Below are 9,141 nucleotides of genomic sequence, written 5' to 3'. Positions count from 1 at the left end.
GAAGCTTCCTGGGCTTTGGGAAGGTGGCACCAGGGAAACATTTAGACAACTCGCCCAGTCCCCCTAGTCCAATGACCACCTGCCACTGCTGCCCTGCACTCATTCATTGGCCTTAGGTCAGCCTCTCTCAGCTTCAGTCCCAGGGAGGAGTACACCAGGGATAGAACCTGGACCTTTCTGTATGCTAAGCATGTTCTCTGCCACTGAGCTACAGCCTCTGTTCCACACAAACACACGCCATGTCTTTATGCTTCTTTTCAAAAAGTCTTGGTCCAGGGAAGAATGGGTAAGGAGTGGTCTTTCATGTTTGCCTCTTTCAAAGCGCTCTCTCTCTCTCTCTCTCTCTCTCTCTCTCTCTCTGTGTGTGTGTGTGTGTGTGTGCAAAGCATTAACTGGCCTTGCGTAATAAGCCAAAATGGACAATGGTCAAGCACAGAGGCAACAGGCAACAGTGCTCCTCCCAGCACACTGTCAAGATCTCAGTCTACAATAACCGAAGTTACAGGTAGGTAGCTGTGTTGGTCTGCCGTAGTCAAAACAAAATAAATAAATTCCTCCCAGTAGCGCCCTAGAGACCAACTAAGTTTGTTATTGGTATGAGCTTTCGTGTGTATCTAAAGAACTGTGCATGCACACGAAAGCTCATACCAATAACAAACTTAGTTGGTCTCTAAGGTGCTACTGGAAGGATTTTAAAAAAAAAATTGTTACAATAACCGAAATTCATCAAGACACAAGCAACTAGCTGACCCTGAGAGAAAATTCTGGCTGGACAAATGGAGTGTCCAAGTCAAAGCAGATTCAAGTGCTGTACATCAAAAAGCCACCAAAGGTTTAAATTACCATTTGAGGGGTGAGATGGAGAAGATTTGGAACAGTTCCATTGGACAGCTTTGGCCAGGTAACGTGCCTCACACCTGGACTTCCATTATTGGAAAAGAAAGAAGGGGAGAAAGTTGTGCCCTCTTCCGTTGTCATGGTACATAAGGGGGGCGGGAGAGCGCAGAATATAATGTCCCCACTTCACAACAGCCTTGTGAGGTAGGCAGCAAGGCACCAGCCATCTACCTTGAGAGAAACAGATGCTTATAAAGTGAGCAAAATGAAGTCCAGACAACCAGCCTGGCATAGTGGTCAGAGGACCTGACTTGGAGGGGAGAGACCTGGGTTCAAACTTCTGGATGACCTTGGATGGGTAGCTCTCTCTCAGTCTAACCTACATCACAGGGTTGTGGTGCATCTAAATTTGGAAGAGGGGATGGAGCAGGTATGCCCCCCCACCCCTTCCGGAAAGGTCCATCATGCCATACGTACATTAACCCTTCCTCAACTAGGCAGGCCAGTTACTGATCCAGGTGAGAAAAGCCTTCCCCACTACTGATGAGGTCATGGGAGCCAATTAGGCGGGGAGTAGTACAGTATCCTTGTTTCCCCGCCAAACGGGAGAAGGTGAATGAAAGTCATGCTGCAAGGAGTTCTGCAGATCCTCCTGGAGCCCCACCAGCCACGAAGGGTAAGGATGCACACCAAGGTGAGCATGGTCACAGAATTGAAGAGTTGTAAGGGACCCAGGGGTCATCCAGTCCAACCCCTGCAATGCAGGAATCTCAACTAAAGCATCCAGGACAGAGGGCCACCCAAACTCTGCTTAAAAACCACCAAGGAAGGAGAGTCCACCACCTTTTGCTGTCAGAAAGTTCTTCCTGATGTTGAGTCGGAAACTCCTGAAGCCAGTGGTTCGAGTCCTACGCTCTGGAGCAGGAGAAAGCAAGCTTGCTGCCATTTCCAGGTGCGCAGTGCGCCCCTTTAAATATTGGAAGATGGCTATCATATCTCCTCTTTTATCCAGGCGAAAGATGGTCATTCCTCCTCCACCCTCCACCCTGGACCAGGCAGCGCAAGAAAAGTCCATCCTTCTTACCTGGTTGGGGGGCGAAATGCAGGAAGGGAGGCGGCGGCGGGTGCGCAAGTTTCCCCAAGCAGCCCCGCCGCCGCGCGCTTCGAGGGCGCACCAGAGCTGGACACCTCCGGCCAGAGAGCGGGTCGCAGGAGGAAGAATCGGTGGAAAGGAGGACGGTCGCTTCTTCCAAGCATGGGAGGGAAAGGGGGGTGGGGTGGGGGGGTGGCAACCTCGGCTGCACTGCAGAAGACGAGCCTGAAGCGGGTTCCTGGTCGCCCCACCAGCTCCAGATCCCCAGAGCAGAATGGATCCAAACTTGGGCTGCTGCTGCTGCTGCTGCTGCTGCTGCCCAGAGATCAAGAGCCGGAAAGGGGACCCCGTTGGGGAATCAAAGCCCCCCGAGTCCAGTTTGGCAGACTCCGCAAAACAAAGCAAAATACCTCCTGGGTACCACCCCCTCTCCAATCCATCGCCTTCATTTCAGCCGCATGGGGGCTGGAGAGACGTTTTGCTGCTGCTGCTGCTGCTGCTGCGATTTAGAGAAATCCTTTGCTAGTCTAGTCCCTTATGAGATCTCTCCACCAGAAGATTCCAGGGAACTTTCTTTCTCCCCATCTCCCGCGAGATGCTCCAGCCAGTGCCATTATCTGCCTCTCCCCGTTGAATCCAGCAGGTTTTTTCGGTCAGCACCCCGACTAGGCTTGAGAGGAGTCAGAAGGGGGCTAGCATAGCCTTGAACACTTCTATGACCCATGTATTTAAGCAGGGATTTGCTGGGCTCCTGGGTTGCCTCACATTATTGCGTTTTATTATTTATTTGTGCTTAACTGAATATTGGGTGGTGCTGTGGGTTAAACCACAGAGCCTAGGACTTGCCAATCAGAAGGTTGGCAGTTTGAATCCCCGCAATGGGGTGAGCTCCAATTGTTCGGTCCCTGCTCCTGCCAACCTAGCAGTTCGAAAGCACGTCAAAGTGCAAGTAGATAAATAGGTACCACTCTGGTGGGAAGGTAAATGACGTTTCCGTGCTCTGCTCTGGTTCGCCAGAAGCGGCTTAGTCATGCTGGCCACATGCTGGCCGGAAGCTGTACGCCGGCTCCCTCGGCCAATAAACCGAGATGAGCACCGCAACCCCAAAGTCAGTCACGACTGGACCTAATGGTCAGGGGTCCCTTTACCCTTTACCTTTTTAACTGAATATTTAACTGAATATTTTATTGATGGCTTCTCTGTTTCTAATGATGTATTTATTTGTACAGTATTTGTTGCATGCTGCATATTAAGCGGTATATCACTGTTATCAATGTTGATTGTTTTCTGAGATGGGGGAGGATTTCCTCCTAAGGCCTTGGGTCATAATAATAATAATAATAATAATAATAATAATAATAATAATAATTATATCACGGCCAAACACCCCTGACCCACCTGTCAGCTCCTTGGTATTCTGAAGAACCATGTAAGAGAGTAAATGGTAAAAGACTCATGACAAATATGACCAAGCACACATGGGAATCTAAATGCAGCAGCCAGTAAACTCTCCACTTTTATTTCTACCCAAAAACCCCATCTCCAAGGTTTACACCGGTAAACGTGTAAGGTTGCGTAATACTAAAGCAGGACATGTACAGGCTTAGGAGAGGTAAAAGGGAAAGGACCCCTGGATAGTTAAGTCAAGTCAAAGGTAACTATGGGGTGCGGCACTCATCTCACTTTTCAGACCAAGGGAACCGGTGTTTGTCCACAGACAGCTTTCCGGGTCATGTGGCCAGCAGGACTAAACCGCTTCTGGTGAAATGGAACACTGTGACATAAGCCAGAGCGCAAAGAAACGCTGTTTACCTTCCCGCCGGGGTGGTACCTATTTATCTACTTGCACTGGTGTGCATTCAAGCTGCTAGGTTGGCAGGAGCTGGGACATAGCAACAGGAGCTCACCCCGTCGCGGGGATTTAAACCACTGACCTTCTGATTGGCAAGCCCAAGAGGCTCAGTGGTTTAGAGCACAGCGCCACCCGCGTCCCCTTAGGAAGGGGATGACAGCTCTGTATTGACTGATGTTCTCAAATTCCACCAGGCAACTTCCCACTGCACACGGTCTACTATCGATTACAGCTGTCACCTGTCCTATGCTCATTGTTTTGTGGTATCGTGTTGCCTTTTAAAGTCCACTTCTTTTGTTCCAGCAGCTGAGGGAAAGCCTCTGTTTGCTGTTGGGTGCACAATGGGCCCTCTTGGTACCTTGATAAAACTATTAACTTTGCAGCTGTGACTGGTTTTGTTTGTTTGGAAGGAAGGAAGGGGAAAAGAGCGCTGAGCAGCTTTGCTGCAAGGGAGGCAGGAGTTTCCCCATCAAATTGCACTTCTATAGCTGGCAATTCCAACTGGAGCTGGCTTGGTAATTGTTATTCTCAATCCAGCACCTCAATTGCTGCTGAGACTGCTACATGCACAAGTGACTTAGTCACGGACTCCTATGTGACAATGCTTATATTATACACCAGTGACTGACATAATCAGCAATGATCATTTATGGGCACGATCCCATCAGCTAAACAAAGTCTCATCTCATAGTCTTGAGAACTTAAAAGATCAGCAAAATAGCACCTCTGTTAGAACCAACCAACATTCCCAAAACAACTCTCCCTCAGCTCCCAAGAAGTCCACATCACACTGTATTTGAAGTTTAAACAATATTTGCTTTTTCAAAAGTAAACACTTCGTGTTCATAATTCAGCTTTGGGAACTTAAAAAGCAAATGCAGTTGCCCTCTTGTAATATGCTGCTTCCTTCACCACAGTTCTATTAATAGAAGTTTTTTACATAAAACAAAGCAAGTTGTGTTGTGTATATTGCATGTTATTCGAGAGCTGAATTACCTCCAGTCCTCGATGGCATGACAGAGCTGAAAAATTATCCCCATCTATCTTTAATCATCCCTTTTTCAAATTACACAAGCCTCATCTTAACAGGCCCAACTATAAATTACTGTGTGCCAAAGGAGGAGATATCCTATCAGCTTGATCATTAATAGAAGTTATGAAGATGTATCACTACACATTAAAGCTTGTTGATGGACGGCCACCCGGACTCGGCCCCAGACACACTGATCAGATGCTTGGAGGCTGTGGCTGGATGGTTTCGTGGGAGCCGGTTGAAGTTAAATCCTTCGAAGACAGAGGTCCTCTGGCTGGGACGGGACGACTTGGGACTGAGGGGGCAACTCCCATCTCTTGCGGGGGTGCAATTAGTGCCAGCACCATCCGTTAAGAGTTTGGGTGTAATCTTCGATACCTCCCTCTCTATGGAGGCGCAGATTGCAGCTATAACAAAGGCGGCATTTTTTCATCTCCGCCAAGCTAAGCAGTTGGCTCCTTACCTCTCTCGCCCTGACCTAGCCACTGTGATCCACGCGACGGTCACCTCCAGACTGGATTATTGTAACTCGCTCTACGTGGGGCTGCCCTTGAGACTGACCCAGAAACTCCAACGGGTGCAGAATGCCGCAGCGAGACTCCTTACGGGGTCTTCGCTTAGAGATCACATTCATCCGGTGCTATACAAGCTGCACTGGCTCCCGGTGGAGTACAGGATCAGGTTTAAGGTGCTGGTTTTAACCTTCAAAGCCCTATACGGCCTAGGGCCCTCGTACCTACGGGACCGCCTCTCCTGGTATGCCCCACAGAGGAACTTACGGTCTTCAAATAAAAACACCTTGAAGGTCCCAAGCCACAGAGAGGTTAGGCTGGCCTCAACCAGAGCCAGGGCTTTTTCGGCTGCGGCTCCAACCTGGTGGAACGCTCTGTCACAAGAGACAAGGGCCCTGCAGGACTTGACATCTTTCCGCAGGGCCTGCAAGACAGAGCTGTTCCACCTGGCCTTTTGTTAGGGCGCAGCCTGACTCCCTCCTTTGGCAATCTTTTCAAGACTTTAGCTTATGGTTGCCATTAATTTTGTTTTAAACTCATTTTTATAATGTTTTATAATGTTGTATTGTTTTAGTGTTGTTAGCCGCCCTGAGCCCGGCTTCGGCTGGGGAGGGCGGGATATAAATAAAATTTATTATTATTATTATTATTATTAAAGATGTACCACTGCGCATTGAAATTACCTACACTCACACTGCTCCTCGTAGTTTTGTAGGTTTTTTCTCCCACAGCAATCTGTCATGCATATATATATATATGTAAAGGTAAAGGGATCCCTGACTGTTAGGTCCAGTCGTGACCGACTCTGGGATTGCGGCGCTCATCTCGCTTTATTGGCCGAGGGAGCCGATGTACAGCTTCCGGGTCATGTGGCCAGCATGACTAAGCCGCCTCTGACGAACCAGAGCAGAGCACGGAAACACTGTTTACTTTCCTGCCAGAGTGGTGCCTATTTATCTACTTGCACTTTGACGTGCTTTTGAACTGCTAGGTTGGCAGGAGCTGGAACAGAGTAACGGGAGCTCACCCCGTCGCAGGGATTTGAACTGTCAACCTTCCACTCGGCAAGCCCTAGGCTCTGTGGTTTAGACCACAGCGCCACCTGCGTCCTGCGTGTATATATCCCTTTCCAGTATTTTTGCTGTTACTTAGTGTCCCATTATACCCCCTTCTACGTTAATGTATTATTTTGGTCCTTTGATATAAATAAGAGCACTAACACTGGTCCCTCGTCCCATGTCTAACTAGTGCTTCTCACGTTTCGGGTGCAGTCACTTGTTTCCCTAGCATCATCTTCTCATTAGACTAAGCCATTCTTTTCATTACATTGTTTTGTTGTATTACTAATTGCAGAGAAAAACGTTTTCAGAAATAACTTTAACTGTTCCTCGTAATCTAACCTACTTACCGTGGCTACTCCTCTGCTCAAAAGCACACATGGAAGGACTTCGTTGACTTATCTACTAGGGATCTTAAGATGCCTCTGACAAACTGCAGATCATCCACTCGGTAAGTCACTTTATTATTAGGAAATGTGATCTATTCCTGTCTGGTCCCCTGAGCTTCCCAGCCTACTGAAATATTTAACGTCCATTTTTGCTGAATAGAAGCAGGTGTTCGGCTCCACGGTTACCTCCTCTGAATCATTCGGAGATCTGTTCACAGTGCTGAAGAGAAAAATCTACTCTGCTGGTTTCTTGTTCTGCAGCACATGCAACATCACACTCAGCAAAGCAGGGATACGTATCTCTCTCTTGATTCACCGGGGAAAAACCTCAACACTGGAATTCATGTTAGCAAGACAGTATTACAAATGTATCGCTTCTATCTGACACGGTAATATGGCAACTATAAATTTAAGGATTTTTTTTTTTAACCCACAACTGATCAAATCCCATAGGTTGGCAATAATTAAAAGAGGTAAGAGGTATAGTTAGAGCATGGTGCTGATAACGCCAAGGCTGAAGGCTGGATCCCTGTGCGGGACAGCTGCAGATTCCTGCCTTGCAGGGGTTGGAGTAGATGATCCCCAGGGTCCCTTCTAACTCTACAGTTCTACGATTCCCTCCCAGTGGTTGTTTCTTTAAAAGTTAAAGTCAATGCAGGTGGCTGCACTTTTGAATAGAGGAATGGGGAGGTAGGTATATTCAATAGGGTACATCCATATTATGTTCCATGCAAGATGATGTTGTATGTAGCTATCTGTTCCCATTAGGTAACAACCATTTCTGATTTTTTTTACTCAACCTGTTGACCTAGATGGGTCCTCAAAACATCTTACAAAAAATAAGATTGAAATGCAACTTGCCTAAAGGTTGCTTCCAAGCCTTCTGATCTGTAGCACTGCTTTGGGGTAGCTCGACTGACCCACCCACACAAATTTCAGGCCTTATGAGGACATTGTGGCCATTTTCATTGCTATTCACCCCAGTGCAGGCACGGTTCTGTAATCCATATTTCCTTTTGCTTATGACTGCAAAGTGCTTTCATGGTCCAGGGGCAGAGCAGAGGTGGGGGGGGGGGAAGAGGTGTAGCCGCTGACTTTTAAAAAAACAAGGACAAAATCTTCTTTATTTTTGAAAATGCAAAATAAATGGTAAGTTGGCTGCTAAAACCTGTAGAACTTAAATAATGTAAGAAGAGAAAGCCTAGCCTGGCCTAATCACAGAAGAACTGCTGAAGGATAGACAGACATATAATTATTTGTTCTCTTCGCTGTGGAAGGTGCAGATCAGCTTCCATACCTGCATTGGGATTTGTTTTCCGGAAGCTTGTCTGAAGAAGTAAGCCAAATAGAAGTGACAAAAGATTAGGTTGTTGAACTTAGCAATAAACCAAAAATCAATTGATTTACTTCAGCCTACCTGCCTTGTGGCTGAACTTTCACAGCTACTTAATTTGTCTTGCTGCTTTTCATTTCCTTGACACTGGCTGCATCTATGAAGGCTCCTCCACAAGCCAGCCAGCCCTACACATGTCGGCTAGCAATTTTTTGTAGATCTAATTATATTGCAAGGGCCTAGTTGAAAAAAAGAGTAGTAATTTTATCAGTTGCAGCCTTAACTACACTTAACTGGGGGTAACACTCAGAGCTCTTAGTAGTTCTTATTTCTGAAGGAACGTAAGACTGCACTGCAAGTTAGTTTGGTCCCTCTTGGAATGTATGCACCCATTTTACGCCTAGCTAAATTTATACTTTATTTTTAGGTACTGTAAAGGGACCCCTGACCATTAGGTTCAGTCATGACCGACTCTGGGGTTGCGGTGCTCATCTTGCTTTATTGGCCGAGGGAGTCCGGGTCCAGCTTCCGGGTCATGTGACCAGCATGACTAAGCCACTTCTGGCAAACCAGAGCAGCACACGGAAACGCCGTTTACCTTCCCGCCGGAGTGGTACCTATTTATCTACTTGCATTTTGAGGTGCTTTTGAACTGCTAGGTTGGCAGGAGCAGGGACTGAGCAACGGGAGCTCACCCCATCGCGGGGATTCGAACCGCCAACCTTCTGATCGGCAAGTCCTAGGCTCTGTGGTTTAACCCACAGCGCCACCTGCGTCCCTACTTTATTTTTGGACTGAACTAAAAATTGAATTCAGTAAAGAAACTTTTATAGAGATTGTATACAATTAGCAAACAATTTTTTTCAAATGGCAATCTTTATGTAGCCAAAACACTTCTATCCACATACAAGAGAAGTGTCATTGAGCTTTGGGAACCCTAAACTTTGCATAAACAAGAGAATATTTCAAGAACATGGGGGGGGGGACAGATCAGCGAGGGCTGAGCATGCTCAGTTGCCATGCAATGCTGGCTG

Source organism: Podarcis erhardii (assembly GCF_964252035.2).
Source record: "Podarcis erhardii genome assembly, chromosome: 17".
Classification (NCBI taxonomy): Eukaryota; Metazoa; Chordata; class Lepidosauria; order Squamata; family Lacertidae; genus Podarcis; species Podarcis erhardii.
This window is presented reverse-complemented; position numbering follows the sequence as displayed.